This window comes from Drosophila elegans, unplaced genomic scaffold, assembly GCF_018152505.1.
Source record: "Drosophila elegans isolate 14027-0461.03 unplaced genomic scaffold, ASM1815250v1 contig_524, whole genome shotgun sequence".
Lineage (NCBI taxonomy): Eukaryota > Metazoa > Arthropoda > Insecta > Diptera > Drosophilidae > Drosophila > Drosophila elegans.
The window spans coordinates 534,076-542,072 of record NW_024545907.1 but is presented as its reverse complement, the minus strand read 5'-3'; positions in this window follow the sequence as shown (position 1 = coordinate 542,072).

Sequence of the window (7,997 nt, the reverse complement as noted above, 5' to 3'; positions counted from 1 at the left end):
ACTTACTTCGTGCAGGTCCCAAGTCCGCCAATTTACCGTTCGACCTTGTTGCCATTGCCGTGTAAGGGTCCAATGTCCAGCGTAGTACCGTTAATTCACGGTGTCTCCGCTTTGCACGGGTCCAATGTCCGTTGTTTACCGTTTGACCTTGTTGCCCTTGGCTCCTCCGGCTTCTCGCCTCCTTCGCTGTTGCTAGGCAGCTCTCCTGCATCGGATTTGTGGGAAGTTTTAAGACTGGTTCCAGAAATGCTAAGAATGCGTAATTCTATTTAATTTTTTTTTGTCATATGAAAAAGAAGGACTGGATCCCACTCATCTGTCTTGATAACAATATTTATCTAGGCTTGCAACGATTCATTGCCATTGTCATGCAGATTTTTTATTGACTGACAATCATTCGCCACATTAGGGCGACGAAACAATTTTGAAATATTGCGGTAGAAAGGAAATAGTTATTTTTGAAACGTTCTTTTAGCATGGTTGAGGCAGTGTCAAAATGTATTACTGTTAATTCCAAGACTAACCTTTCTCCAGAGAGATTACCTTTGGGATACCAGATGTATTGTATATTGGTTTCGCATTTAATAACCATTGTATTAAAAATGTCATTAAATTGTTGCCAGTTTAGATATTATTATTATTAGTATCGAGGTGTTTAGTGTACCGCGACCTGTAAGATCTATTGTACCCCCATTCAGAGCCTACAGCTCAGATATCAACCCACTTCCTCGAATAAAGTCGAGGAGTTTTAGTAGGTTGATTCTTCCTAGGAGCTCAGGTGTAAGAGTTCTGGTTTTTAAGATTTTACATCTTATACTTGCTAATGCCGGACAGTCTGCGATGATGTGTTTAGAGGTTTCGTCCTCTATGTCGCAGAATCTGCAAGTTCTACTGCTGGTTATTCCCATCTTACCTAGATGACTTTTCAGTCTACAGTACAATTTTTCCATAGTTGAGTAAGTTTCTTGAACATCTTCTTGTTGTAGTTATTTATTTGAGTCTAGCTTGTATTAGGCCTGGGGTATTCCTCCAGTGTTCTTGTCTCATGGCGCCTTCCTCTTTCCTAAGGTATTCCTTTATAGTGTGCCTCCCTATGCCACCGTAGAGCTCTGGTCCTATCAGGGGCTGTTCGGCTCCTAGTTTTCCATTTTATCTGCAAGTTCATTTCCGGATATATCCTTATGTCCCGGAATCCATCTAAGGGCCAGCCTTTTTCGGCTGCCCAATATATTTAGATTACTCTTCACCTCTAGGACTAGCTTCAAGGTGACTTCGTTACTATGTAAAGCAGTAATTGCTGCTCGGCTGTCCGAAAGGATCAATATGTCCATTACCTTGTATCCACGCTGTATGTTGAACTCTGCACAACATCCAATGGCACACACCTCAGCCTGGAATATGCTGGTATATTGGCCAAGGGATTCGTAGTATTTTATGCGAGGCCCTACTACTCCAAGGCCCGTGTCTTGTTGTGTCAGCGATCCATCTGTGTACCATGCAATGGTGTGTTTAGCCATCGGGTGCACTTCAGACAATGTGGTCCAATCTTTCTTATTGCCTAGGTGTGCTGTGAAGTTCTGCTCGAAGATTAATTCGGCTGTCATTTCATCCCTAGGGTGGAGTATTAGGGGCACCTCACCTAACAGATTAGTCGCATCCCCGTTATTTAGAATGCAAACACTACCTGTGCCCTCAGTGCTTATTCTCAGGAGTGTAGCTTTGCGTTGAATTTCATTTACACAGTGGAGTGGTGTTAGCTCCATCAGAATTTCTAAGGCAGTTGTAGGACAGGTCCTCATTGCCCCTGTCATGCATACGCAGGTAAGACTTTGCAGCTTTCCTAGCTGGTTTTGCATGCTGGTGAGCTTAGCTCGTTTGCAAGTGCTCCGTAAGTGAGGATTAATAGAGGATCATTAAGTATAGCCATCGTATTATCTGAGACCTGATTCCCCAGGATTTCCCAGCAATTTTTCGACACTTTTCCAATGTCTTTTGAACATGGGAAGCGAAGTTCAGCTTACTACCCAGGTGATTCCTAGATATTTAACCTCTCGGCTAGTTTCTATAGGAGTTCCTAGCAGTGAGATTTGTCTCATTCTCTGTATTTTGTGCTTCCTTGTGAAAGGAAAGATAGCTGTCTTAGCAGGATTTAAGTTGAGTCCAACCTCCCTGCACCAGTCTAGCGTTGTCTTTAGTCCGAGTTGGACGATGTCGCAGAGTATCGCTTCAAATTTGCCCTTGGCGATTATCACGATGTCATCGGCGTATCCCTGACAGTGGATTCCTTTTTCAGCAAGTGTGTTGAAAAGCTCATCTACTAGCAGATTCCATAGCAAAGGGGAGAGTACTGCTCCCTGTGGGCAGCCTCTGCTGGTTGCAATTGTCACTCTATCCAAACCCAGTGTACATGTTGCTTGCCTGGATTCAAGTAGGTTTCCAATCCGTTTGCTCGTAGTAACATCTATGTTCCTTCTGGACAGGGCAGCTCGAACTGCATCATGTGATGTGTTGTCGAAGGCTCCCTCTATGTATAGAAAGGCACAGATAGCTATTTCTTTGCTGTCAATTGCCCCTTCTAGGGTGCGACATAGTTGATAAAGTGCAGTGTCTGTTGAACGGCCTGCTCTGTATGCATGCTGTGTGTTTTGCAGCGGACAGTCTCTGAGAGCTGTTCTTCTGATATAGCAGTCTATCAGTTTTTCCAACGTTTTAAGACAAAACGAAGTTAAGCTGATAGGTCTGAAGGACTTTGGGCTGGTGATATCTTTCTTCCCGATCTTGGGGATGAAGACCACCCTAGCGCTGCACCATGCACTTGGGATGTACCCAAGGGCTAGGCTGCTCACCATTAGTCTTCTTAGGCGGGTTAGGAGTAGTTCCTGCCCCCGATGTAAGAAAGCTGGAGAGATCATGTCTAATCCCGGTGATTTAAATGGTTGGAAGGTTCCAATAGCCCATTTGAGTTTCTCGGGCGTAACTATAGATTTGGCTGTTGCCCAGTCACTGGCTACTGTCCTAGGGGTTCTATGTTGATCACGCCTTGCGTTTCCCATAGTGGGAGTATTCCCCGGGAAATGCGTGTCAAATAGCAATTCTAATTTCTCCCGATCCTTGGAGGTGAAGGTGTTATTCCCTTTCCTCAGGGCTAAATTACTATCCGCTGCACTTTTAGCCATTGCTTTTTGCAGTCTCGCGCCCTCGTTGACGTTACTTATTGCCTCACAGAAGTTCCTATAGTTTTTCCGTTTGGCCTTCCTGATCTCTTTGTTGTAGAGCGTCAGAGCGTTCCCAGTTCCTATCAGTTTTTGGTTTGTTGAAGAGCTTCCGAGTGGTTACTCGTAGTCGTTCAAGACTAGCATTCCACCATGGTGCGTCTGTTTCCCGCTTCTGACTGCCTAGAGGACAACTGTCTTCAAAGGCATTTACTATCTTGTGACCTAGGTTGTCTACCGCTCTATCTAATTCCAAGGGATGTCTAGGGTATCCTGACGGTTCGTTGGAAAGATAGAGCTCTAGAGTTGACCTGAATTTGTCCCAGTTTGTTTTTCTGGGGTTTCTTTTAGGGTTACATCTTTTTGTATTGAAGGCTACCTCAAACAAAATTGTCCTGTGGTCGGACATGGATTCTTCTGGTGACACATGCCAGTTCCTAATGTGGGGTTTAAATGATAGTTTTAATGCTAGAGTTATGTCTAGCACCTCTTCCCGTACCCTAGTAACAAATGTCAGCCTGGCGCCGACATTACAGATCTCTAGGTTATTGTTTAAAATAAATTCTAGTAATTGCTCACCTCTGTTGTTGACATCCGTGCTGCGCCAGATCACATGGTGCGCGTTGGTATCGCATCCTATGATGAGGGGGATCTTGTTTGTCCGGCAGTGGTCCACGAGCCCGGGTATTCCTGGCGGTGGACAGGCCTCCTCCCCGGCAAAGTAGGCGGAGGCCACTGCTAGCTTCGGTGCAGCTCCTGTGCCGTTGATGGCTACGGCGACGCAGCCTCTGCTCATGAACTCTGAAAAGATACTATAATTGATATCTTTCCTTATAACGATGCATGATCTGGGAGGTAATCCTCCTGGATCGCATATTACCTTAGCGTCTTTCGTGTACTGGCCTTTATGCCATGGGGCCACCATGGCTCCTGTACAAGGGCTAGCCCGAGGTGTTGGGAGGTGAACATCCTTGCCAAGACAGCAGATGCTGCTTTGGCCCGATGGGTGTTTACCTGGGCTAGCCGAGTGTTGCTTGTTGCAGCCATCACTCCGAGATTTGGTGCTCCGTGATGTCTGGTGAAGAGAGAGAGCAAGTCTCTCCACCACCGTCTATCACGGAAACCTCGGCTTCTTCGCAGCTGTCATCCAGGAGGAGCTCCTGGGCCAGCTCCTGGGATGACATAGGGTGTCCATCCCCTTGGTTGTTCCCAATGTCCATGCTGGTGTTGGATTGTCCGTCTTTCTCCCCACTCTGCGACGTCGGCTCCACGTTCAGTGGTTCGAGGGTATGCTCGACAGCCTTGCAGTTGTCTTCACTGGGCGTCTCTTCCGGAGCTTTCTTAGTCTTTTTCAGACTGCTTACGGTGACGTGGCCAAACCGGAAGTTGAGCTTGTGGACACGCTCCACTATCTCATCCCTTCCAGTCTGGTCCATCCCTACGACCAGGAGTGCACCAGCTCCGTCGTTCTTCCTGGAGATGACCTTCCAGGCGTCCGTCTCGACACGGTTTTGGAAACCAATGAAGGCTAGTATCCCCTCATTGGTCCGGTCTGAGCTGCCGGGCAGAACAACGTGGCGTTGTAAGCTGCCGGGATGTCTGCTCCCGTGCGGGTTTCTAGGGGTTCTCCCTTCCATGTCCGCAGCTGAGGTACGGCAGTCTTAAGGCACTCAGCTGAGCCTTCATCCAAGCAGTCGACAATCAGGTAACCCACCCTGAAGTGGATTTCCTGAAAATGACCAGACCGCTCCACGCTGACGTGAGCATCTCGTCCATGACCGATTCTTGGAGACCGGATAGTTCCTCCGTGGTCAGGCTGGCCGCCGGGAAACCATCCGGGAGTATGGCCACCCTGATGAGCGTAGCTTTCTTGGCAGCCTCCACGTATGTCGGACGGGGTCCGACGACCGGTGGTGCCGAGCTAGAGGGTCGTCCTCCATCGGTTGTCGGCTTCTGGTTTTGGCGGGCACCTTCCTGGCCTGCACCTTTGCCTTTTCTGCCGCTGCTGCTGCTGATGTGCTAGGCCCGTCTTGCCCAGGGACCCGTGAGGACGTCTCACTAGCCCCTGTGCCGTGCCTAGACCTCTTGGGGTATCCGTTGGTGGTGTGCGGCTGGTGTTCAGCCTTTTGCCAGCCGGTGCTGCCCCCAATGCCGGCTGCTCCCTCGGCTCCTTTGCCTTCTTCAAGGCCTCCTCCGGTGTCATGCCCTGCATGAGATACCTAAGGTACCACTTTACCTTCGACCCTGGCAGGCCACGCCTGTAGGGGTCGTCCAGTCATCCGGGCTGTCCTAGGGCTGGAAGAGCGTCCTGCTTCTTCAGCTATCTGTTAGAGGTTGGCCTATCAGACGCGATAGGTGGGCGTGCTGGCAGGGTAGCTCCTGATGGCACACCACGCTCTCTGGCTGGGAATGATTTCGGCGCAGGTCTTCTCGCCTTTGCTGCTGGTGAAGTCCTAGGCGGGTGCGCTGCCGCCTGGGGTCTGTCGCCGTCGAGGGATCTGTCCTCGAAGGGTCTTGCGACACCGGTTGCAGGGATATCCTGCGGGATTTTTATGTTTCTGATCTTCTTCATGGGGTCCCACGAGTTGCGGAGAAGTATATAGTCCGCCCGGGCAGAGATTCGCTGTACCCGAGTAAGGCGTAGTTAGGACAGACGGTCGCCACTTGCCTGAACGCTCCATTTGCGACTGGGCTATTTGTTAACTCGGGCCCCCAGCCAGGTTGACCATCGGCACGGGTCGAATGACAACTTTGACCGGCACCAAGGTGAGATGTGGGGGATAGGATGGAGGTAGGTAGTTGTGATGGAGGGGGTGTGTAAGGCTACGGTGTTAAGACGGCCAAACAAGCGTCTTGTCGGTATACCATCGGTATACCCGCTGTTTGTCCGGGGTTGCTTATTTGCTTGCGCTTATTCGCAACTAATCTTCCCAGAAGGCCGTTCGCTATCCGCAACCTGCGACCCGTCTGGTGGCCTCAGCTAAGCCTCCCTTCGAACCATCATACTAGTTCTTGAGGACCAAGTGACAGTTTAGATAGCTTCCATCAAATTTTGGAATGGAAACTTTGCAAGACTGTGTTGAAGAGTTTGTTTAAATATATTTGCCATGTTATACGATACAATTTTAACATTAAGGGACGGTACTCCATTAGAAACATTTAGTCTTTAGAATTTAGTTTGCTTAATATGATTTTGTAGTCTATGGCTGTTTTAAATAATTCTACTCCACACATCAGCTTGCCGTATTTATTCCAGTAAAACGATTTACTTTCTTTAACCAAGCGATCGTTTCTGACAGTGACTATAGTTTTTAGCCGGTAATATTTTATTTCTTCAGTCGGATTGTAGCGCCAAACAATGATTTGATTGAATTAGTCCTTTGAATTCATACATACTTGCTGATACCTGACCTGATTTCTTAGATATTCTCGCTCGCTACGTAAACGGGCGGCTAGCTCAGAGAGGTTCTGGGATCGTTCCACCAAATTTATATTGGGTGATTGCCTTTGACCAAAGAATAACGCAAGAGTTCTGTTGGGATCGTAAAGGTTTTTATTTGTTTTTTCGGTACTCCATTAGAAACATTTAGTCTTTAAAATTTAGTTGTCTTAATATGATAATGTTGTCTATGGCTGTTTTATATAATTCTACTCCACACATCAGCTTTCCGTATTAATTCCAGGAAAACCATTTACCTTCTTTAACCAATCGATCGTTTCTGACAGTGACTTTAAAGTTTTTCTGTCTTTCAAGAATGTCTCTGCGGAAGGCAATCATCACGCGTTTTTTAAATCTTCTTTTGATGTTCAGATCCTGTTCGTTTGAGACACGGGTTCCTTTCAGGTTTTTGGTGTTTTTAAGGATGGTCTGCACTGCGCTTACTATGTTTAGTTCAACATCCATTTTTCCGTCGGCGTCGTTTTTACTGAGTGTACCTTCACACGGTCCTTTATCAGCAAGTTCCTCTTTATCAGGTCAGAGACAACAGTAAATGGATTTTTGTCGGATTTTAGACCTCTGATTATTATGTGTTTTTCGTTTATTAGCGTCTTCTGCATTTTGCTGAAATGCATATATTTTTGTGGCAATCGAATTAACATCCGGTTTTGTAGCGAGTTCTTTAAACTTGGAGTCGAACATACCTCCAGCATTGATTTCAGATCTTTAAGATCTACCAGGTTGCCTGTGTTTGGTGGTGTGTGATTATTTTGCGGGGAGTGTCTGAACGACACCGTTTTGAGGCAGATGTTGCAGTGAATGTCCCGGCCTGACCGGGACCCTCAAGTTTAGTAGTAGTTTTGTATAAAATGTCAAGGTGAAGAGATTTCCCAGTATGCCTTAAACGATGCTTTAATATTTTTCTAGGGTAAGCTTTTTAAAGCGCTAACTATTAACTTAAGCTGGGACTGTGGCTTAGATTGGGCTTTTATTTTGCTGGGCGTTCGATAAGCAAGAGATTTGAATCCGAATCACTATAATTGCTTCTCAGCTGTTGTGTTCCGTCGATAGTTTTGTTTGCGCTTAATCATTGCCGGCCCTCTGAGAGTTTTTTTTTACCCATTACTCGTAGAGTAAAATGGTATATTGTATTCGTTGAGAAGTATGTAGCGTTAAAAATAAACGTGTACGGCCATATAAAGTATTTATTCTTGATCAGGATTAATATGCCGAGTCGATCTAGCCATGTCCATCGGCATGAACGCCGAGATCTCGGAAACTTCAAGAGCTAGAGACTTGGGGATTTGGTATGCAGATTCAAGTTTTTTCTCCGAATTGTAAGCTTT